Raw genomic sequence first — 25,492 nt, 5'->3', positions numbered from 1 at the left:
TTGTTCTCGTCTGCGCTCGACTCAAATTCACTTCAGATCATTTTCTTCCAGCCCGAGACTTTGATTGGAAAATACATACTGTACATACAGTCGGGTCGATAACACGAGTACTTACTGTATGAGACTAAGAGGTCAACATGCGGCGGCTGCAAAGATTCATTTGCCTGAAATCACCCTGTAACTTTATGAATATCGTCTACATAAATACAGTTTATGATCATCTCCAGAGGAGGTTATGTTTTCACCACCTGTCCGCTTGTTTTCGGTTGTGTGTCAGCAGGATGAGGACAAAAATGTTGAAATGATTTCCGGACAACTTGGCGGAAGGATGAGACAAGGAAGAAAAAATTTAAAGTTTCGACGCAGATCCGGACAAAATTTTTTGCATCTTTTCATCTCTTTCAGCTAAATCTTCACTGATTTCCAAGGAAATAATTCAATAATCAGGCATATTTAGGAGACTGATATTCAAATGAACGTGGATTCATAAGGAGGCAGGTCGACTCTTTGGAGGGATGAGCTCTGCTGTTATTAATATTCCTTCCTCCGCTCCGTCCTTCTTTGACCTCATCACTCACTCACTCATTCATTATTCATGCATTTTTATTTGGGCTTTTTTTTCTTTCCTTGCCATAATGTCCATCGTAGAGTTTCAGCCGGTGGACGGATCCTCGCTCCCTCAGTCTGAGCTCCTCTGTTCGGAGAGCCGTTAATTACGAAGCGGGAACGAGGCTCCTTCCATCCCCAAATTATCATATCCAAGCTCTCCGGGGCACTGGAAAATTAAAATAAAACCCAAACAAGATGAGAATGCGGAACGCCGAGCGGGGGCTATATTTGGAAACGAGGTTCCGCCTTCGCTGAAGAGGAACTCTTCTCCGAACTGTTGCCGGCAGGGAGCCGGTGGATTCGGCACCACGGCGAACCAGCTGTTACGCTTCCTGAAGAGAGGTGGCGGCCTCCGACACCAGAGGGAGTTTACACCTCTCAGAACAGGTTCATAATTCATATTGTCAGTTGAAGAAGCACGTTGAACTAGAGAGGCCTCCATCGTTTCATTCACAGAATGATTTATAAGAGAAAAGACCTGCGGCGTCTCAATGAGACAACGTCTCAGCCCTGTGCCGCTCGTCTCTCTGGGCCCATGTCCCGTCCGATCACTTCTGACAAACAACCAAACAAGCTGAATTTCAGGGTGTTTCACCATCTACATAACCGAGACACTGTTTCTGAAATCATGTCTTTGGCGTTTATTCCATCTAGCCGACCTACAGACGCTTCCTGACCAATCTGCGAATGAAAAGATGCAGAATCAGCCGGGAGACGGACTCAGGCGCCCGGGAGGAGCCTCGGGTCGGAGGCTGAGCGTGTTACTAAGAATAGAGAAACGATGGAGGGAAGCTCGCCGCGGCCTCACGTCCCCGCAGGGCATGGAGAGGATGAACGGACCGTTTCAGTCTGGAGCCAGTGTCAAGACGACACGCGTCCGTCTCAATGAGGGGAAGTCCAGGAGTTCATCTGAGAGTTTCACTTAAGAGCCTTAGATTAAACCTAACATCCGAGTGCAGCCACAGAACTGTGGACCTCAGTCTGAATCACAGTCGGGAAGGTTGTAGGTTCATTTCTCCTCTGCGGTTGTAAATAACGGCACTTTACGGAGCCAAGAGGGGGAAACTGTTCACCCGACAAGAACAACATCATCAGCTGCTTCGCCGAGTGTCCTGATACGACATAAAGTATTTTTACGTGCGGGTGAGCAGCCACGGTAATGAGGAAGGCCGCTCGTTTCTCATCTCCAACCTGCGGTCGTGTGTTTTTCTTCTTCAATAACCATGACGACAATGGTTATTATTGTCACCACCACGACGAAGCTGTCCGAACCTCGAAGAGACATGAAGACCGCATCTAAAGATGGACGACATGACGGCGAGATAGAAACGGGCTGAGGCGTCTTGATTGACAGCCGAGACTTAAGGTGGCGGCGCCCGTATCCAAGATATTTTTGCTCCATTTTTGCACAACGGGAGGAAGTGGAGACGCGTCCTCCATCTTTGTTACAGTCTACAGCTGCGTCCCAACTCCACAATGAGGCGGTCTGGTCTACGGCGGATTTCTTATATCTGCCGTCACCAGCGAGTTCCGCCCTTATGGCTGTAGCCAAGCAACGGAGCAGCAGTTGCGTCCGCGGTTCGAAGGTTCCTATCCTTTGTTTCTCGGAAACGGAAGGACGCATTTGTCGTCCGCGTCTCAGGGAGCCGTTTCAATATGGAAGAGTTGCCCCGCCGTGAGGCGGCCTCCTGAAGTCGGACACAGCTTATGACACAACCGCCGTCTTTCCCTAAACCTCACCGAGTGGATTCTGTACCTGAACCAAACGTGAACCACAGTGTCGTTCTTCTACAGCGGTGATTAGTGACGCGCGTCGTGTGTGTGTGTGTGTGTGTGTGTGTGTGTGTGTGTGTGTGTGTGTGTGTGTGTGTGTGTGTGTGTGTGTGTGTGTGTGTGTGTGTGTGTGTGTGTGTGTGTGTGTGTGTGTGAGAAATCCGAGCCCCCTCGGGACGCTCGTTACGCCGAGAACGAACCACTCCGACTGCAGATTCTCCCGACGTGTTCTCGGATGCGACGCTCCCGTCTTCAAAGCGGATGATAATCCAGGACAGTCTGAGGGAGAAGTGGTCGACTTCACCCTCCTCCCCGATCCTCGCACCGTCTCGTCTGTGCTGCAGGTTCAGTGAACGTGAGCCAATGGCTCCGTGTCAAGCTCATCCTGGTCCGAGGATCAATCTCTAGGACACTCATCAATTTGCCAACACTCGACGCGGGACGTGGTCCAACGCCCGGAGCTGCATGAGGAGGACGTTAGATGAAAGAGCGCAGGTACGCGCCGCCGAGGTCATCAAGCATCCGCCTCCCGCCACAGATGTACGACTGAACTGGAGACCAGACTAATGCTCACGCCTCGTTTCTTTGAGCAACTCGGGCCCTGGCCTCGCCACAGCTCTCAGCCAATGACACGACGATAGTCCACATCAATTCCAAACCCCTAGTGGTCGTAATTAGAAAGCCATATGTTTGGCCTGTCTGAGGCGAGGACGCGGACCTGGAGGAGAGTGATCGGTGTCGCTGGGTGAGTCAGAGTCTCACACTGGTTCCTGCGAGGCAGCCGGCCGGACGACGTCACGAAGCAGGGAAAGACAAAGGAGCCGCGAGAGGTCGTCCCTCCAGTCTTATCAGTGTCGACCAAAACGCCAACGAGACGGAGACGCGTTGAATCTACCCAGACGGACTTTTAATCCCACTGTCACAACATCTGCGGGAACTCTTCTGTATTAATAAATGCAACAAAGAACGTTTGAGCGGAAACTAGGGCAACTAGGGCAACTAGGGCAACTCCCCCCCCCCCCGCCCCGGAGTTCTTTGAAATCTGACAGACATGATTCATTCTTTAAATAAATAGTGGGACAGAAGCACATCAGCGTCTTTCTGTGTAGAAATATCAATGACGGAGGCAAATAAGAGCTGCGACGGAGACGAGTGGGGAAACGTACGTATTCAGGTGGAAGAGGAGGAAGAATGGATCCTTCACTTTTCAGACACGACGACCTTCTGTACCAGAGTCAGTTATAAGTGAGTTCTACCAGCTGCAGTTCAACAAGTCAGTTTGTATTTTCTCACGTGGGAATCAAAGTCTTTCGGTCAACACCTTCGTCACCGATCACACGGACATTCAACAAGAGAAGACCACGATATCCGGCTCAGTATCTACAGAACGTTTACTGAGACCTTCGATTCTGGGCGAGTGGTTTGTCGATTAATCAACTACTCATCGATTAGTAAATGAACAACCGACTATTTTGATAATCGATAAATCAGTTCCAGAAGTTTTTATTGGGGGGAAAAAGTCTTGATTCTCTGATTTCAGCTTCTTCCATGTGAATATGTTCTGGTTTCTGTGCTCCTCTGTGACAGTGAACTGAAGATCTCTGGTGTGTGGACAAAACATCATCTTGTGACTTTTAGGAAACGATCGACATCTTATGGACCAAGCAACTGATCTGTTCATCAAGAGAATAATCAACGGATTAATCGATAATGAAAATACTCCTTAGTTGCAGCTCTAAAGTTTTTGTCATCGGTATTTGACTGGACACCGCGTCACCAAGATATCAAGTTATTCTAATATCATATCAGCCATATTCACACAACTAATGAAGGCAGTGGTGGAAGATTACGGATCAGCGTCTCACAAAAACAGGACATTTGCAGGTGGAAATGTCGAGTCGCAGTCAGACAACGTTTCACTTAAGACCAGTTCATTTCTTTTGCAGTACTAAACATACATATCGATTCTAAAACACACACACCTCTACCTGTCATACACACATTGGATAGTCGATTCTAAACCCCTGGTGTACGAATTCAACACAATCCAGTCCAACAGAACCACGCAGGCCGAGCCACCTCTCCATCGCCGTGCTGATTCACTTCAGGGATGTTGGACAAGGGTCTTTTTCATTGTGAAGGATTTTCTCTCCACTTTCAGGGATTCTTTTTTTCCTCCTCTCTCATGTCTGTGAAGTGTTTCTTGGAATTAATCAGAATCTGAACAGACGTCTCGTTCCTCTTGAATCATACACGGCCCGTTGTCGGGCAGCTCCTCATCACTATTCTCTTCAAGCTTAAAAATCGTCACTCGGATGAAATGTGAAACGCTCGGCCTCGGTCTCGACAGACTAATATTGTTTCCTTTGGACATTTTAGACTCGTCAGAGTTTTGACTCATAATAGAAAGTAGGGCTGATCAATTACCACCAAAACGAACATGGACATTTTATGCTACATACACATCACTACGCATCACCGCTGCTACGACCGCTTCTACGTCAACGTAGGTCCTGACAACTCCGGAGCGACTAACAGAGAAATTCAGAAACGCTACTGGTCCCGTTTTAGTTTGTACAAAAAAAACCCAGACGCTTGGAAACGATGACGCAGTCGCACGCATTCACTTCCTGATTGGTTGTCAACACTTCCTGTCGGTAACGGTTCCACCACTGTGCCGCTCCAAGAAGAGAAATGCTCGCGCTGTTCGTCGTTCCTAGTAATTTCTGTAACTAAGCAACCAACTGCAGTGCAGACAATCTACTTCCTGTTTGCACCCGCACGCACATGCTCAGTGCACGTGAACGGTCATGTGATACGAGCTTCCAGGTGTGTTACTATGGATGGAGATTATTACAGACATAAATTCAAAAATAAAACATTAGTGTGGATGTAGCCTTAATCTCATGACTAAAACAAAATTAACCCTAATGCTGAATTAGGTTTTTTCAATAGTCTTGACTGCAGACATGGAAGAATCAGAGCAACAATATCAAATCATACAAACATATAGAATATGCTTTTGATCTCATCATCACTAGGGTTCTTAATTCATTCAGTGAAACTGGTCCTTTTCCCGGCGCACCGTCTAGGAACTTGCTGAGCCTGCAGTTGGTGAACTAGTGTGACTTGCACATTAGCCTCTTGCTAACAGGCAGCGCGTTGCTCCAGAGGTCACAGGTCAACTGCTCGCATGGGAGAGACGGAGTCGGCAGAGCGATTAACAAGACCAACGTGAAGCAGGAGGCAGGAGGTAGTGTGTGTGTGTGTGTGTGTGTGTGTGCGTGTGTGTGCCTGTGTTTATACACACATGCATATTTCACAGTTTCAAGGCTTACAGTGGCCGTGCTGATAATGAAATCCCAGCTCTGCGAGTGGATAAGAAAGAAGAGTTAAGTCGGAGAAATAACCAGGAGCTGCCGGTCCCCCCCCCCCCCCCCCCCCCCCCCCCCCCCCCCCCCGAAAAAAAGGGGGGGGGGGGGGGGGTTACTCATTCTGACTCGTAGCGGGAACGTTCTTCTACTTCTACGTCTTTCATCCGTCAAACCCACGCGCGAGTCAAGGGGAGTGGATTTGAACCCGGGAGAACTAAGACCCAGCAGACGTGTCTCATGTCAGAGTGCGTCAGGCACAACGAGCGTGTGATGGCAGCAACTTTGCACCGTTTCATTTATGAACCGCAAAAAGTCTAATCTCTCACTTCACCAAGTCAGAACGCAGAGACGGATCTAGCTCGTGGCGTTTCATCCTCCACGCAGCTCCGCTAGTGGAGGAAGAGTGAGCGTCTCCTCCACCACCACCACCTCCTCCTCCCTCATCCCTCCTCCTCCTCCACCCATCTCCCTCCTCATCCCTTCTCCTCCTCCACCCGTCTCCCTCCTCATCCCTTTTCCCTCATCCTCCACCACCTCCTCCTCCTACTCCCTCATCCTCCATCCTCCTCCCTCATCCTCCACCACCTCCTCCTCCTACTCCCTCATCCTCCATCCTCCTCCCTCATCCCTCCTCCTCCCTCCTCTTCCCTCATCCCTCCTCCTCCCTCCTCCTCCTCCCTCATCCCTCCTCCTCCACCACCTCCTCCTCCCTTCTCCCTCCTCCTCCCTCATCCCTCCTCCACCACCTCCTCCTCCTCCACCACCTCCTCCTCCCTTCTCCCTCCTCCTCCCTCATCCCTCCTCCACCACCTCCTCCTCCTCCCTCCTCCCTTCTCCCTCCTCCTCCCTCATCCCTCCTCCTCCACCACCTCCTCCTCCCTCCTCCCTTCTCCCTCCTCCTCCCTCATCCCTCCTCCTCCACCACCTCCTCCCTCATCCCTCCTCCTCCCTCCTCCTCCTCCCTCATCCCTCCTCCTCCTCCCTCCTCCTCCTCCACCACCTCCTCCTCCTCCCTCCTCCTCCACCACCTCCTCCTCCCTCCTCCCTTCTCCCTTCTCCCTCCTCCTCCCTCATCCCTCCTCCTCCACCCGTCTCCCCCCTCATCCCTCCTCCTCCTCCTCCTCCTCCTCCACCACCTCCTCCTCCCTCCTCCTCCCTCCTCCTCCACCACCTCCTCCTCCCTCCTCCCTTCTCCCTCCTCCTCCCTCATCCCTCCTCCTCCCTCCTCCTCCTCCCTCATCCCTCCTCCTCCTCCACCACCTCCTCCTCCCTCCTCCTCCCTCATCCCTCATCCTCCACCACCTCCTCCTCCTCCCTCCTCCTCCTCCCTCATCCCTCCTCCTCCTCCTCTCTCCTCCTCCTCCTCCTCCCTCATCCCTCCTCCTCCTCCTCCTCCCTCATCCCTCATCCTCCACCACCTCCTCCTCCTCCCTCCTCCTCCTCCCTCATCCCTCCTCCTCCTCCTCCTCCCTCATCCCTCCTCCTCCTCCCTCATCCCTCCTCCTCCTCCTCCTCCCTCATCCCTCCTCCTCCCTCATCCCTCCTCCTCCACCACCTCCTCCTCCCTCCTCCTCCCTCATCCCTCCTCCTCCTCCCTCATCCCTCCTCCTCCTCCACCACCTCCTCCTCCTCCACCACCTCCTCCTCCCTCCTCCTCCCTCATCCCTCCTCCTCCACCACCTCCTCCCTCTTCCCTCCTCCTCGCCCATCCCTCCTCCTCCACCACCTCCTCCCTCTTCCCTCCTCCTCGCCCGACAGCTCCGTGGGCTCCGAGCCAGAACTGATAGTACAGTCTGTTGTAGGTCAGGAGGGCAAACACACAATCACAGCGTGGTGAACAGGAGGTCGCGCCCCCCGGTGGCACCGCCGGGTCGTCTCCTGTAAGTGTCACACGTCTTCCCTCTCTCTCTCTCTCTCTCCCTCTCTCGCTCTCTCTCTCTTTTCTTTTTTTCCTCTCACGGTGTTTTACAGCTGATAACACGACCTCAGATGCTCCACTGGTCACTGGACTCGTCCTCACAAACAGCAGCTCGACGACGGAGACGACGCTCGTGTCTCGAATCCACTTACAAACATCGCTCGGGTCTTTTTCTATATATATATATGTATATATGTATATATATATATAGTCTTCTCCCTCCACAGGCTGCAGCTCCAGTGTTCTCACACGATGATGCAAAAAGTGCAACGCGTCTATTTCGACACAACTGGGTTCAGAGAAGTCGTGTTGAAGAAGAAGAAGTTTAAAGAGACGTTTTTTTCCCGAGCAGAGACTCTGTGGTGAGCGAGCTGCAACTTTCAACTGTATAGAAACGTCCCGATCGCATTTGATTTGTGGCCCATTGCATCACTTCACCCGTCTCGTGTACCAGCCTCTAAGCGCGTGTGTGTACAGTATGTGGTTGTCGCCTGTCACCATAATTACGTTATCGACTTATTGTACGGTACGTGTCAACGTGTCAACGTGTCAACGACAGTCCAGCAAAGTCTGGCTGCTTCTGTCCTCGTCTGTTCTCGTTGTATGATTTATAAATCACTGTTTGGTCTATAACATGTCGGAAAAAAAACAAAATTCTTAATATTTTTCTAAAAGGCATGTGTTTAAAAAAAAATTGTTTTGTCTGAGGCCTAAACGTCAAAGTCTAAACTTTTGGACATTTCTCTCAGCAGCAACACAAATGGTGTGGGACTCGCACACAGTATCAGAAATTGTTTTAAAATGATGATAATACAGTTTATGGCGATAATTTCTGGGACAATATATCGCGCAACAAAAAAGAGTTATCATGACAAACAAGCCTACGTGTGGTTATCCGCTCTCATGTTTCCACTTAAACTCCTTATACGGTTTGTCAGATTCTTCTTTCAATCAGGCCTGAGTTAAAACAAATAAATAATATACATGTATATATATATATATATTTACTATGCTTGTGAAGTCATGCTGTGGCCCAGCAATGGTTAATTCCAATATAAGTGATTAAAATGTTTAAAAGACATATTAAAAGACCCATCGTCATGAGTCAGGACGGGAGCGATGCTTTAAATAAAAACACCCTTTACATTCACATACAAGCAGTGATGCCGTGTGGTTTCTTAGCAACTGGAGGGTTTTTTTTTTTAAATAAAGTCAATCCTGGACCGTTTGGACGAAGAGTAACGGCACCGCGACTTTGTAATCGATTCAGAAGTTTTACTGAAATTACACTGCAGGTCCGATGTAACTAGGGCAGCGATTTAATTATATTTTTCAAAAAGTTGCATAATGAAAAACTAAATGAAACAATAACAATGTTGCTGTTGTTTCAACGTCTCCGTCAGATGCTGCGACTCGTCTTCTGATCTCGGAGCCGTTTGTCAGAAACCTCTTCCGCTCTCAGAACCACATCAAAGAAACCAAGTTTTTAAAAAACGCTGTCGCCAGTGACTCAGATTAAAAACTTCATATTCTCTCTCTCTCCTCAGGCCACAGCCACTTCATGAGCATGTTCCAGACGGAGACGGGCCCCTGCAGCCTCCACCAGTACAAACCCGTATCAAGGCGCCATCAAAGTGAATTCACTGAGTCACTCGCTGCTCCAGACAGAAAAAATTAAGAAAAAAAATTGAAAATAAATAAGTCAAGAGCCTGCAGAGGAGCAGAGTGACTGAAGGAGGAGACACTCCGACACTGCAGCGTCATGGGAACATATGATTATTAATATGGCCCCAGAGAGAGAGGATGTGGCGGTTAAATGAACCTTTTAATAACCGATGAGATTCACCAGTTCACCTCAGTGCACTGGGATTACTCAGATTATAAAGGTGGGACGGTGCATCGACGATGACTTGAATCTTTACACATCATTATTATATATTCCCCCGTGACTTTATTATATAAAAATGCGACCGATAGCTTTTAATTTTAGACCGAATCCTCGTCTCTGCCAGTTGTTGTGGGGGGCGTGTCCGGGGTACAGAGGAGGAGGCGGAGCTACGCGACACAAATTTGACAAGACACAAGGTGTAAAAATGAGTTAAGTTCATTTACGATTCGCTGGAACATCTGGAACATATCGACCTGCACGCCGTCAGATTCTTGTGGCGTCGTAACGCAAATCCCGACAAAGTGTGAGTCGTATATATGTCGTCGCGTCTTTAACGTTTCTAACCGTCGGTTCGTTCGTCGTGACCTCGGCGGCGGAGGAGGTTCACAGGTCGTCCAGTAGGATCACTCCGTTCCACGTGAAGGTCGACCCACACTTTCCTTCGCCCCCAAATGACAAACACTGTTCAGTTTGGCTCTTCTCCTCTCTCTCTCTCTCTCTCCCCCCCTCTCTCTCTCCCTCTCTCTCTCTCTCTCTCTCTCTCTCCCTCTCTCTCTCTCTCTCCCCCCCTCTCTCTCTCCCCCCCCTCTCTCTCTCTCTGTCTCTCTCTCTCCCTCTCTCTGCCCCCCCCCTCTCTCTCTCTCTCTCTCTCTCTCTCTCTGCCCCCCCCTCTCTCTCCCTCTCTCTGCCCCCCCCCCCTCCTCTCGGGGCTATGCAAAGAAGCCAGATAATCTTGGTGCATGCAGCCCGACAGAGTCCTCTGCAGAGAGAGAGAGAGTCTGAGCATCACCACTGAGCGACGAGCCCAAAATCCTCTGGTGCAAAATGTGACACGGATGAATGAGTGAGTGAATGAGTGAGTGAGTGAATGAAGCGTACCTGACTCGTGTCCTGTGCAGGTCGGTGTCCCCCCTCTGGCCGAGAGACTACATGGCACCGGTTTAATAGTGTGTGTGTGTGTGTGTGTGTGTGTGTGTGTGTGTGTGTGTGTGTGTGTGTGAGGAGAGAGTGAGGTTGAGGAGATGGGGAGAGTGCACAGTGGAGTGTAGAAGATTGGAGGCAGGGAACTCACTGTGAGCTAAGACTGAGCCTCTCTCTCTCTCTCTCTCTCTCTCTCTCTCTCTCTCTTCCTCCCTTGCTCTCTCTCTCTCTCTCCCTCTCTCCCTCTCTCCCTCTCTCTCTCTCTCTCTCTCTCCCTCTCTCTCTCCCCCCCTCTCTCTCTCTCTCCCCCCCCCCCCCTCCCTCTCAGAGTATAATCCCTTCCACAGTCTACGGGGACGGGCTGTGAATGAACCGGCTCTATCGCTCCCTCTCCTTCTCCACTTCCCTCTTGTTCTGTATCTCGTCTCTGCACATGAGCCCCGGGCAGAGTTAAACCCATCCGCCCCTCGCCCCCCTCCCCTCGCCCCCCGCCCCTCGTGCCTCCACCTTGCCGGAGATAAGCCAGACTTGCAGAGAGCGGTCTTTCCCTTAATGACTGCTACAACTCTATCAAGCCCCCTCCTCCCTCCCTCCCTCCCTCCCTCCCTCGCTCTCTCTCTCGCTCCACAACAACGCCACCACGTCGTGGCTCGTCGCGTTGCAGCGACTCCCCGACCGTCGACTCCAGCGGAGATATTCAGACGAGTGTTGGTGTTTGGAGTTTGTCGAGTTCGGACGCAATTTGGAGTCGGGACTCATTTCTGCGTTTGAGGGTCAATTTCTGGCAAACGCTTTGAGATGCACTATACACATCTGGAAACGTCTGGCAGCTGCTTTTAAAAACCGGCTGCACGTTTGACTGACGGTGAATCTCAGCTGATCCACCTGATATTTCAGACGCTTTTCAGTTTCCTGCAGTTAAAAAAGTCTCAGATCACACAAACGACAAAAAGACATTGAAAAGACATTTAATCCTGAGAAGTCCTGATGCTACTGGAGCTGTGTGTGTGTGTGTGTGTGTGTGTGTGTGTGTGTGTGTGTGTGTGTGTGTGTGTGTGTGTGTGTGTGTGTGTGTGTGTGTGTGTGTGTGTGTGTGTGTGTGTGTGTGTGTGTGTGTGTGGTGATGGACTGGCGACATGTCCAGGGTGAAACCCGCCCCTCGTCCAATGCCAGCGGAGATTGACTCCAGCCCCCGACCCTCGAAGGAGTAGAGATGACGGATGGATGATGGATAAATCAGCAACCGATTGATAATTCATTACTGGTCTCAGTAATAATTTCATGAACAAACATGGAGAAATGATAAATGGTTTCCAACTTGTAAATGAAATCTGAAAAGTGTTTTACATTCACTTAATAGATTATAACTAATCTTCTCGGATAAAACGTTCCCCTGCAGCCGGCTTCAGGTCCAGGTGTCCACAAACTTTTGGCCGCGTAGTATTTCTGTCTCGGCCAATCACAGCGGAGCTGCGCTACCCAAAGAGCAGAGCGACGTTTGAAATATTCATCATCACTGGAACGAACTTTCTCCTGAAGAAATATTGTGTAATCAACCTCTGGACAGAGAAGATTCAGAGGAACCAGGAGACACATAACGTCAGCCGGGCCGAGAGCGAACATTATTTTCATAATCGATTGCCTCTGCCGGCCATATTCCTCGATCAATCCTTTGGTCTGTAAAATGTCAGAAAATTATGAAAAACGCCCCCTTCTCGGTTCCACCGGAGCCCGAGGCGACGCCTTCAAACGACGTCCTTCATGTGAAGAACAGTGCAAAGTATAAAAGGACATTCCATTAATTTTGATGAAAGAGAAAGCGTTCGTTCACATCTGAGCAGCAGCGAGAGGACGAGGAAGTCTGCAGAAGTCTAAAAGCCAAAGATGTTGAGTTGTTGCAACTTGAGAATTGTTGGTAAAGGTAAAGCTACAGTGTGTAATATTTAGTAGAACTTATTCACAGAAATTGAACATATTGTCCATAACTCTGTGTTCATATGAGTTAAATCTAGTTCCATGAGGTGGACCGACCTCCGTGTGAGTCTCCATGTTTCTACGTCACGTTGAATACGTTGTTGAACTAAACGTCCAGAATACGTCGCGTTCACGTTTGATTTTCAGACGCTGCCAGAAACAGTAAATGGAATCAGCGGTGCACCACCATAAAGTGTCCCCTGTCGGTCGCTCAGTCGGTTGCAGTTTGCAACTTTACCACCAGATGAAAAAATTACACACTGGGGCTTTAAAGCCCACTACAGTTACATGTAAAATTAACATGAACAGGGGTGTCCCCATACTTTAGGCCTTGTAGTGTAATGCTATATATTCAGCTTGAGGTTTTATTTCTTTATGGACAAAGAACAGTAAAAAAGAGATTTTGGATGTGATTTCTCACTCAGGTCTCACGATCTGACCGACGTTGAGACAAACTTACACAAACCAGCCTCACATCTGTCCAGATGTGGTAGAAACTAGGATAATAATAAAGTAATAAATAAAATAAAATAAAGAACATTCAGCCTGTTTACTTCCATTACTGTACATGAAACCCGCAACCAGAAATTGAATCAGCGGTGCGCCACCATAAAGTGTCCCCTGTCGGTCACTCAGTCGGTTGCAGTTTGCAACTTTACCACCAGATGCCGCCAGAAAATTACAGAAATTACACACTGGAGCTTTAAAGTCGATATCAGTCTCTTAAATATGTCTGATTTTATTCGTCAACATCCATGAATTATTTCTTGGAAAATCTGCGCCATGTTCAAGAAAATTATGAAAAAAAAAAACCTGCCCGTTTATCCGGATCTGCGCCACAATGGAACAGATTCTTTCTTGGCCCACATCCCGTCCTTCCACCACAGTTTAGCAGTTTGTTACGAAATCATGCTGACGAACCGACAAACTGACGGACAGGAGTGAAAACATAACCTCCTCGTCAGAGGCAGCAGCCGAAGTTTAAAGACGAAGAATCTCAAACTTCTAATGTCGTCAGTTTTTCATAATAAACATAAACCGGGATTTTAATCGCCGCCGTTGCCAGAACAAGGATCTGGTGTCAGTTGGAGTCCGTGCGGGACCTGGTCTCTCTGGACGTCCAGTACTGTACACGTGTCGCACAACTAATTGGTTTTGACGTTAAGATGCGTTCGTTGTCCTGCGGCTGTGTTCAAACGTGCGTCCGCATGTGTCCCCATAGCGTGTCCGTCCGCGTTCAGACGGATTCCCTCTTGCTCTCCGCTGCCCACTTCCTGATTTGGTCGTGGGTGTGTGGAGTGTGTTCCGTGTGAGCGTGTGATGCTCGAACCTCTGGCCTGATGGTTTCCGAGCGTGTCAAATTGGCAGAATGTATTAGCGTCACACCGATCACCGTCACATTTCCCCCCGCTGGTCAATTATCAACATAGATGCTCTCAAACAGATAATAGGCCACGACGGCGCCCGGACCCATTTTCTACTTAGTGGACAGAGATGGATGAGGAGGGATGAGGAGGGATGAGGAGGGATGAGGAGGGATGGAGCGACGTGGATGATGATGATGGGAAGAAAATGCTACTTTCAGCACAGCTGACATCAGATCTGGTGTGTGTGTGTGTGTGTGTGTGTGTGTGTGTGTGTGTGTGTGTGTGTGTGTGTTGATTACATCTTGTTTTGCTTGCAGGCATCTTCTCTCTCACGCGCTCACAGTCTGAGGATCCGTCTTCCTCTTCAACACACGACGGACACCAAACATTCTGCCCACTGATCTAAGAATAATCGGACGTTCCGCATTTTTTCCCCAAAACGAGAGATTTCAATTTTCGGTAAACTTGCAAACATTTCTGAAGACGACTGAGTGAAGAAGACCGACGAGCAAAGGTCTGTTCAGCAACTTGATCGTTCCACAGTTGAATCCACAGAGCGAAGGAAGAGTTTGTGACGACACTTTTCTCTTCTGCCCTGCGACAATAATGAAATCATTTCCAGCCTCCTCATCGCTCGTCGCTCGCTCCTCACTTCAGATTCCCTCCATTGTTCCGGGGGAACGGAGGCTTTTTTCATTCGAGTATGTGATCTGGGGGCTTTTTTTCCCAGAACGACCGTTTTTCTGTACAATCAGCAAACGAGCAGCTTGTGAGACGTCGCCCGCTGCAATTTACTCGTCAAACGCTGGCGTCTATCCGGAGGACACGTGTCACAGCCGTCACGCCGGCTTAGGAGATAACAAAGAGGAGGGGAGGAGATCGGAGCCGTCACACACACACACACACACACACACACACACACACACACACACACACACACACACACACACACACACACACACACACACACACACACACACACACACACACACACACACACACACACACACACACACACACACACACACACACACACACACACACACACACACACACGGTTGTATATCTGCATATTCTGACGGTGTTGAATTTATTCCACTTTCCGCGCCGATGGTTCACAACAGCTCCACCCAGTGGTGGGCGGCTGTGTAACACCCTAGACGTAAGAGGTAAGTAATGCTGATAAAATATTAATAACTAGTTCAACTGACTAGTACTTCCTGCTGCCAGCTGACGAGGGCAGGTACGTTTAGCCGACTGATCGCGCTCCCGGGCACCGAGGAGGAGGAGTTAAAAACTCTTCAAGCTTTGCGACTGGACGACAGAATGAGTGGAGGAGGGGTCAGGAAGAGAAAAGAGAGATTTAGATGTGAAAGTACCAGGATGTTGGTTTCATAACGAGAGATGATTAGGTGACGGGGTTAAACCAGGGAACATTTCATGCAGACATTATTAATATTCTGCCTGACATCCGCTGCTCTCTGGACATGTTGGACTGGTCCCAAGTCTGAGGGGGGGGAGAACATATTTCATTCAGCTCCAGGGCGTTGCAAAAAAACTGAACACAAACTGGGTCACAAATCTAAAACTCACTTTCATGTCTACACTCGATTTGTCTGCGAGTCGAGTGCTCGTCCTCGGAGGGAAACTCTGTAATTCTAGGCAAACAAGGTCTAATATCCAGAGTGGTGTCGCTCGCTCGCTCTCACAATCTGATCTCACACTGATTCCTCCGCAGACACGATTGGATTTTAACCACGACCGACAAAAAACAAAGACACAAATGCGCGATAGGCACTTTGTTCGTAGACGCACAGGAAGCGGAGGTGTGACGGTTGATTCCTCCTGATTGGCTGCTGCTCCACCAGAGAACATCGTCGTGTCATCCATCTTGTACGTACACTTAAGATATAATATTGGATCTTTGGAAAGTGTAACTGGTAATTTTCAACATTTCCAACACTTAGAGAGATCAGGTTTTTATTCATCAATGATAAGAATTACGGCTATTAGGAACCAAAAGTCTACGAAGTGCGAGACTGAAATCCACGGAGCCTTTCAGGGGATTATTAATTATCCATAATGGGCTGTAAGTGCACAGCGTGTCGGGTCGGATGCGACCAGTTGACCCCGTTCACCTCCGTCATGTCTCACCACTGACACACAGGCGAGAGTAATAACTAGCCTCACGTCCACCTTTCTAGAATAATGGATAATTGATGCGGAGGCCGTTGACGCCTTTCGGACGGGAGGTGGTTGAGACGAGCGGCCACATTAGACCCGAGGTGGTTATCGTCCACTTTGTGTCCAGCGACCGTCAATAGCGGCGGAATGAATGGGAGCGAAATGCGACGGAGGAAAATATGATGTGACGCGGTTGTTTGCAATTAAGCTGATTTATTGCGGAGAGGCCGCCGCCGCCTCCTCTCGCCTTTTATTCCGTCCATTTTTCTTCTGCTGCGTGTTGGGCTGCGGGAGGCTGGAATACTAAAACGCTGATGACACCGACACCAACATAAAAGGCTGCTGCACTCTGGGGTTGGTTTTTTATAACTGCCTTTCCTGCTTTTTATGGCGTGATTTGTTTTGTTTAAGTGAAACAGCTTCTCCGCCTTCACTAAAGAGAGGATGTGCATCAGCATCACACGTCCAACAATAACCCGCATATTCTACACTGAATATTATTAGTGTCCATTGCAGGTGCTCACAGAGTATGACGTATCCATCCATCCATCAGCCCACAGCAAATTAAGAAACACATCTTCATCAATTGAGAACACGCGCAGCATTTAGAGAACGCGCTGCAAATAGAGCCGCAACGAAACGTGTTTCCAGAGGATGCACACGTCTGGACGCGCTTGTTGTTGCCGTCTTTCCGTCAATGTTGGAAAATGAGATGAGAAGTGTTTTTGATTTATTTTAAAATTGTGATCGCATGATTCAGATATTAGCCTATTGCAGATATCTGTCCAGACGTGTGCATCACTTTTAAGTGTCCTCAGGAAACACTTCCGTTTCGGTGCGGCTCTATTTGCAGCCCGTAGTTTTCTTAAATGCTCCTGATGTTGCAGAGATGTGAGCTCTCCGGGCCACCGTACATGTCTCCGCCATGTCAAAGAAAATATACCTGGATCCGTCCATGTAACGGCTCCTTCATGGAGATCGGTTCTAGTCGTTTTTAAATAATCCTGCTGACGAAAACTAAAACTGACGGCGATGAAACCAACCTCCTTATCAGATGTAAGAATATCGACAACGTCACTCAGTAGAGCTCAGACTTCCACCGAGGACCAACGTCCTCAAGTTCAATCAAACCGCAACCGAATCTCACTCGCTCATGAATATTATCAGGCCACTAAATGTGTCTGAGGTCCATGAATTATTCCCTGGGAAATCAGGGAAAATGTCAAAAAAAAAAACTCTTAAAGAAAGTGATTAAAAATTGCCTGGACCCGCCCCCTTCGTCCAGATCCGTGACCGGTCCATGTCCCGTGACCGGTCCAAGTCCCGTGACCGGTCCAAGTCCCGTGACCGGTCCATGTCCCGTGACCGGTCCATGTCCCGTGACCGGTCCGTGTCCCGTGACCGGTCCAAGTCCCGTGACCGGTCCATGTCCCGTGACCGGTCCGTGTCCCGTGACCGGTCCAAGTCCCGTGACCGGTCCATGTCCCGTGACCGGTCCGTGTCCCGTGACCGGTCCAAGTCCCGTGACCGGTCCATGTCCCGTGACCGGTCCGTGTCCTGTCCTTCAATTCAGGTTGATGGAAAACCTCCGGGTTAAAAACCCCAGAACGGAGATGATGTGAATCTTTCATATACTTATATATATATATGTGCGTGTGTATATATATATATATATATATACACGTGTGTATTCACGCGTCGTGTGTCGGTTGTGCGACGCCTTGAATAAATGTTTGAAGTCATTTTGTCAGTTAAAGCCTCATCACTTTTTTAAGAATGCGGCAAATTTCCTTGACGCCGCCGGTGTCGAAAAGCTGAATTTGTCGGTTTGTGTTTCTCAAAATTTCTTGAAAATGTCGCTCTGCCTCCTGAAAGACATCAAAGGACGAGAAGTGCTCAGGAGTGAGAGCAGAGCAGCTCTCGGGGGGGGCGGGGGGGGGGGGGCCTCACCTGGCGGCTCCGCGGCAAACGCATCAGTCGGCGCTGTGATGTCGACGCCCCCTCTCCCTCTCTGCCCTTCATCTCCTTCACTTCGTCTTCCTCCGTCTCCCCGACAGATCCTCTCCACCCTCGTCTCCTCTCTCTTTTTATGCCCGGGTCGCTTTAGATTTCCAACAAGCTCGATCTGCTCCACGCCGCCGCCGCCAGATCCTCCAGGGAGCCGGGGACGACTCCGCCTTGTCATGGAGGTGACGCGAGTCGTGCAGCACAAAGTCGTTTGGAAGTTTGGAGACGTTCAAGGACGTTTCTTTAAAAAAAGCCTCCGCAGGTTCAGTCCCCTCGTGAGGGAAGTGACAGGCCTCACATCCAACCAGTGATTTCTTAAAGACAGCTGATGTTTCTCCCCGATCCCGTCCCGGCGTCTCGTTCCCAGGCTCTCGAGTCGCGTCAAGACGCTTCAGACCGTCTGCTGACATCGTCATTACATTTGAACGACGGGAGGAAAAGACGTCGTTTAATCCTGAACGACAAAAGATCATTTAACAATATTTGCCATGGTAAATACATTTTCCCAGAATCCTCAAAGTCTCTTCGTACTAGAACCCGACCGATACGAATATCAGGGAGTAAAAACACTTCTGGTACGATATCAACGATATGTTGTTATCAAATATATCACAACACTTTCTTCTGTAAAAGAGACGTTTTTCACATCAGTAAAAATAAATGCAGAGACCAACGTGTCAGTGACAGACTCATTATCAACCAACCGTTAAATCGTCGTCCTCTACTTCCAACCCAGAGTCGGGATTATCCACTGAATATTCACCTCAATCCAAATGTTCATTAACACCAATAAAGCAATAAATCCCTAAAATCGCTGGTCGTCCACATCAATCAATCAATAATCGACTAATTGATCAGATTCAGTAAATAAGTTATGAATTAAAACACAAAGTACAACGTGTGTCGTTACTCAACGATCGGCCGAAAAATCCAAAACTCTCAAACGTGATATTTGACATATGAATCCTGACGAATCTGATTCACGATCCATTCATCAAGTCTCTCCTTCGACCTCTCAACATCCGCTGTGTGAATTTGTGTCGGTTTGTCTTAAAAGTTAGCGATTTGCTTCATGTAACTACTTTTCGTCCTCCAACTGTGAAACACTGAGAAGCTTCGTCTCACTAACAAACAGAGAAATCTGTTGGCGCCTGAAGCGTCGGTCTCGTCCGTCGCAGAGTTAAAAATACTGACGCCACTAAAAATGTTAAGTTGCCAAATGCTCCTCATCGCTCCTCCAGGTCTGGTTTCCGTGACGACGTTGAGATGAACGCCGGCGCGAGAGTCTACAGGACGGGTGTGAGGTCAGGGGGCCACAGATTGTTTCACTGATTCACTCCTCGTCACCGATTTCTTTTTCTCCTCCAGACAAACGGACGTTTTCACCTCTGGGACTCCAGTTCAAATATAAAACACAGATCGTACAACGGATCAGAAGAATGAACGGTTTCCCCCCCGGCGCCCATTTTGAGGGTGAACATGTCGACGATGTAAATCAGTTTTTGGGTCGTTACAGCTGCTGCATTTTTCAAACCACTGCATTAACATCACTTTATAACTAGCAGCATTGTCTCCACCTCGTTTTCTTTTTTCCATCTCCCTCTGGCCGGCAGCAGCCTCTGGAAATCCATCAAGTGTGTGTGTGTGTGTGTGTCTGTGTGTCTGTGTGTGTCTGTGTGTGTGTGGTGTGTGTGGTGTGTGTGTCTGTGTGTGTGTCTGTGTGTGTGTGGTGTGTGTGTGTGTGGTGTGTGTGTGTGGTGTGTGTGTGTGTGGTGTGTGTGTGTGGTGTGTGTGGTGTGTGTGTCTGTGTGTGTGTCTGTGTGTCTGTGTGTGTGTGTGTGTGTGTGTGGTGTGTGTGTGTGTGGTGTGTGTGTGTGTGTGTGTGTGTCTGTGTGTGTGTGACTGTGTGTCTGTGTGTGTGTGTGTGTGTCTGTGTGTGTGTGTGTGTGTGTGTGTGTGTGTCCGGAGCTGCTCCAGCTGCCGACCTCACAGAGCCACAGCATCAACTATCTGCCTCCACACAGGCGGTAAACAAGCGCTGCTGCCAGACGCAACCGACACCAGCGTGACGCCGGAGGCGGCGGAATCCTCTCAGACGCCACCGTCCCGTTCAGAGACTCTGCTGATGTGCTGCAGAACTTAGAGACGATCACTCGTCAGTTACCTCAAATCAAACATTTTCTTCAAGGACAACAACTCACAAGATGCTTCAACATGTGTCCCACATTTGAATAAAACATTCACAAGCCGCCGCAGATTTGAAAAGAACGACTGAAAAGAAGTGGAGGAGCCAAGACGCACTTTAACTGCGTAAAGTGATATTGATTTCATCTTCTGAGAGGATGCAGGCGAAGACACGCAGGCAGCATCTCACTGAGGATGAGGAGGGGAGGAGGGGGGATGAGGAGGAGGGGGGAGGGGGGGGGGGAGCGGAGGTAAACAGCGGTACTTTCCCAGCGCGTCACAGAAAAGCCACTCAAGTTAGAAAAATACCTGCAACTACAGAACTGACGGAGAGAGAGGAGACATGCCTGGGAAGGAGGAATTGCCCATTCTCCGCCTGGAAGCACCGATCGCCGTTCCTCTGCCGCGCAGTCACTTTCACTCTCGTCTTCTTTTATCCCGTTAGACCTCTTTCGCTCTTCATCCACTCTCTTCTTCTCCTTCTGCGTCTCTCTGCTTCCCGTCAGTTGTTATCCCTCTGTTCTCTGAGGGTCCATGTCTCCGTGTCAGCAGGTGAGTGAGGCGACCGACCGGCCGGACGGGGGCGGGAGGGGAGGGGGGGGTGGGGGGGCTCCGTCTGCGATGGGTCTGAGAGCGGCGGCGCTCCTAACCACGTCTTAGCATGGCCACTGAATAAACTCATGTTTTATGGATGCAGAGGCAGAGCGCCCCCCCTCCCCACCTCCCCCCGTCTCTCTTAAAGGGGCCTGCGCCACATTCCGCCGCCTCTGATCTCAGCGCGTCGTGATACGAGTCATGTTGTCAAAGGGTCAGAGGGAAAAACGCAGAGGTGATTCAGGAACGACGAGCGGGAGCTTCTTCCCCCCGGTGCAGCCGAGGAGACGGACAACGTGTGTGTGTGTGTGTGTGTGTGTGTGTGTGTGTGTGTGTGTGTGTGTGTGTTCAATGTCACGGGGTCTGTACATCATACACACTACGACACCTGGTGATAATAAGACGGGGGGGGGGGCAGATGTTCTTCTGGCTTCTGCAACAAAAAAAAAAAACACGATCGAAAAGAAGAAGCAAAGAAGGAAATTGAGTTTCTCCGACAAAGAAAAGAAAAACCCAGATGTGGACAGGACATCCGAGTGAAAGCGAACGAGTATTGAAAAGGTCTGACAGGTGACCATGATGCTCGTCTGTTTCTCTGTGGCCGAACTGAAGTTGCTGGTAAATAAAACATAGTGATAAATTAAAGATGGGACTTTGCCCTCAAGCTACACTCACTCACTCACTCGCGCGCACACACACACGCACACGCACGCACGCACACACACACACACACACACACACACACACACACACACACACACACACACACACACACACACACACACACACACACACACACACACACACACACACACACACACACACACACACACACACACACACACACACACACACACACACACACACACACACACACACACACACAGTGTGATGCACGTTCGCCCCCGCGACAGGATTGAGCTCAGAGTCTAAACTTATTAAAAACACTCCTTTCCAATTGCCAGTAGATGAATCTGCCGAAGGACCAGGGCTGCAGCTAACGATTAATTGCATTATCGATAAATCCGATTAGTTTTTTGGTTCACAAAATGTCAACATTTTCCAAAACGTCGATCGTGTTTACCCCAAACCACCAAGATGATGTTTGGTTTTGTCCACACAACAAATATATTCAGTTCACTGTCACACAGCAGCAAAGAAACAAGAAAATATTCAACTGTAAGAAGCTGAAATCAGAGAATTACGACTTTTTTTCAAAAAAACGACTTGAACCAATTAACTGATTATCAAACTAGTGGGCGATTAATTTAGTTGTCGATTACTAATCGTTGTACTGTTGCAGCTCCAGATGGGACACGTTCCAATTATATCGAAAATGTTAATATTATATAATTCAATAAAAGTTTATCTTCTTAATTCAAGCTGTATAGAACTTATTTGAGTTTTCTTTTTATTTACAGTTTCACAGGCGTCAGTGTGTTTTGACAGGAGCTGAATTGATGCATCGAGAACAAGTCTGATTCCGGGACGTCCCGGGACAATATTATTATTATTATTATTATTATTATTATTGTTCCCCCACTCAGCATCAGCCTCCGTCTGTAGGTGGCCAGGTGATTAAAACACTGAGTCACAGCTCAGCAAAAGACAAATCAGACCCTGAAGAGACAGGAAGTGGAATCACGGAGACGTGGAGCCGCTGAAGGGAAACGGATATAAATATATATACGAGCGGGAAAAGTTCACTAGAGAACTTTTCATTGTTTTTTAACATCATAAACACTGGATCTAAATATTTAAGAAATTGATTTGTACAGGATGGATGACAGGGAGATGATAACTTGACACATCCCTGTGTCAGAGGAGGAGGAACTGACAGTAGAAAGACGGAGAGAATAAATATGGAGACGGGGGAATCGTCAGGGAGACAGACGGAGATGACAGGATGATTAGAGATTCATGGATTCCTGTTTGACCGGTGACGGCGCGCGAGAGAGAGCAGCTGCTCTGCGTCTGGTCAGAGGAGCTGAATAATGAATCAGGAAGCAGCTTCGTGTTGCAGACTCGTACAGTAGCAGCAGAGGGGGGGGGGGACTTCAAACAAGAAGGACTGATGAGGCGTTCGTGGGACGTCGCCAGATGTCCGGACGAGAGACGGGTGACGGCAGAGACGTTCACGGACTCTCTGAGGGTTCGGGGGCAAAACTATAAAAGGAGGCGGAGTTAACCTTAACGCTGCCAATCTGTGTTCGTGCCTCCTTTGCTCTTCGCCCGCGGCCGCACTCCGAGCTCCGGGTTGCAGGTCGAACGTGGACGGCCGGGCTCGCGTCCAGAGTGGATTGTGGAAAGCTCCATCACTGAGCTGTGCGGATTCTAAATCCCCCAGAGGAAGTTCTCGAAACGTGGGCCGTGGCGAGGTGTCATCCTGCTGCAGCCGCAGGGTGAGAGGAGCCATGTGGAACCAAAGAGGGACGCTGGCGAGGACACGAGCCGATTCACCGCTCGGTTGTTTTAATCACGTCGATCTGCACAAACACAACGCGAGTCACAGGGACTCGGCCTCACGTCGGCCACTTCCACCGTTCCCTTTCCCACGCAGGATGAGAGACGCGACCGGGTCACGGCGTTCGGTATAATCAGCTGCTGCTGCTGCGGATTCTGCCGTGGACCTTTTTTTTTTTTTTTTTTAATCGAGCCGTTCTATTTTTAGATCAGACACAGCGATCGGAAACTTTGGCTGCGTGTGAATTATCAGGCTGCAAAGTGGGTCAGGTGAACACTCTCTGTCTCTGTGATGATCATCAGCCTCCGGCCCGAGAGGAGGAGCGGGTTTCATTTCTTCTGCTGGACGATTCAAACTGTGACGCGTCGGATACAGAGTCTATGATCAATAAGAGCTGCTGGCAGGAAAAGAGGAGTCGGTTCCTCCAGATATGATGAGGAATAATGAGGTTGAGTCGAGAGATCTTTTACTTTCTATAAAAGGTTTTTTTTTTTAACTTTACTTTAAACATTTCCAAGAAAAATATTCATAAATGAGCAATCAGAGGAAAAAATATCTGAGATTTTGAGATAAAGTTCATGGTATTTTACGAGAATAAAGGAAAAAGTTTTAATTTTAATTAAGTCAGAATATAACAATATAAAGTTGTAATTTTACAATAAAAGTGGTAATTTTATGATCATTCATCAATTACTAGTGTTCATTTAAGGCTACTTAACATTTTACAGGTGGAACATTATGTCATATCAAGCATCAGAACGATTGTTTCACATTTTCTTTTTCATCATCATCATCATGACTTTCATCTCATTTGAATCACAACTAAGGCGTCAGATTGTCTTCACCGATACACGCGTGACGTACTTACAGTAACTGTCATGGCTGCCGACGCTTCAACGTCTCAGTGAGCCGAGTGCTGGAGATCCAACGACCCGCAGAACATGTTCCATCGTCCTCGGGTTCGTTTCTGTTGAGAAATATTGATCCGTTGGTCCACTTGATGAAGACATGAACACCTGAACGCATCAATTATACAACTCCAGTTAAATAATGTACATTATTATGAAATGGGTCATTCTGCATGATGACAGTTTTCATTTTTTTACTTTCACAAGATTCTGGTGCAAATACTTTTCCACGAACTTTTCATACTTAATATCTGAACACGTCTTCCAGTGCTGCTGTTAATTCTATATTTTTTTATATGAGTAATTTATATGAATTATAAAAAGTAATTAATATGAATTATTTTTTCAAAATCCTAAATTCTACGTATAATCTGTTTTCCTGTGGTTGTAAATTGATTCGGGTTGTGGAGCGCTGGTCAAACAAAGCAACACATTTAAAGACATCATCTTTGACATTGGCAATATTTTCACCACATGTTTTTAGTTAAATGATGAAGAAATAATCTGCAGATTACTGATAATGAATATAAAAGCAGTTTGACTAAAACAACCAGACACAACCGAGATATTAACTCAACAAACTGACCGACGATTCACCGACACAAACCCAGACACAGAAACGGCAGAATAAACGAGCTACACGTGAAGGCAACACACCTGAGAACATCCGGTTCGTCGTCGTCGTCGCGTCGAGAAGAAAAACGTCAGAAGAAAGAAAAAATAAAACCGAAGAAACAACAAAACACTGAAGTTTCTGTAGTTTCAGACTCGCGGAGCTCAAACGGTTCCGTCGCTTCTGTTGACGTCATCCACCTCGCGGTCACAGGCGGCGGCCATTTTGTCCCCAATCAGCTTCACCTGTTGAGGAGCGCTCGATTCGCGTCACTCTGCCAGATACCCGGGCGGTGCTCTGTGTGTGTGTGTGTGTGTGTGTGTGTGTGTGTGTGTGTGTGTGTGTGTGTGTGACACAAACAGGTTGATTAAGAATCTACCAGCTGGGGGGAAGAAGCTCGAACTGCTGGTTTACAGTGTGTATTTATACACAGTGTGTGTATTTATACACCGTTGCCCAGGAACAGTAGACATATTGTTGTGGTTCATGTGTTTCTGGACTGTGTGAACAGTTTGTGCTTCTGTGTTACAGGGTCAATGAATCAAACGGAGCCTCCAGTCGTACAGAGGCTCCGCAGTGAGGGACCAACCGGATATGATCAGAGAACAAAGTGACATTCATAAAACTGTAATGTCAAAAACCTTCACAGCAAGAGTTCACTTCCTGCAAGATATATCTTTTTTAAATAAATAATAATTCTGCTCTGTTGAGTTT

General features: G+C 48.5%; 1 protein-coding gene across 1 annotated transcript in view; it reads right to left on the bottom strand.

The window, feature by feature from the left end:
* zgc:114120 (uncharacterized protein LOC619267 homolog) overlaps nucleotides 1-25,054 on the bottom strand; it is a 61,307-nt gene extending 36,253 nt beyond the window's left edge. Inside the window, exons 1-2 of the mRNA XM_047327819.1 lie at nucleotides 24,823-25,054; nucleotides 24,126-24,273 (exon numbers count right to left, since the gene is read on the bottom strand). The gene's annotated coding sequence lies outside the window, so the exon portion shown is untranslated. The remainder of the gene's footprint in view (nucleotides 1-24,125; nucleotides 24,274-24,822) is intronic.
* Between the last annotated feature and the right edge of the window lie 438 nt (nucleotides 25,055-25,492).

The sequence above is a fragment of the Scophthalmus maximus genome, chromosome 16 (assembly GCF_022379125.1).
Source record: "Scophthalmus maximus strain ysfricsl-2021 chromosome 16, ASM2237912v1, whole genome shotgun sequence".
Classification (NCBI taxonomy): domain Eukaryota; kingdom Metazoa; phylum Chordata; class Actinopteri; order Pleuronectiformes; family Scophthalmidae; genus Scophthalmus; species Scophthalmus maximus.
Note: the sequence above shows the minus strand (reverse complement) of the source record. Positions and strands in the feature narration are given on the sequence as shown.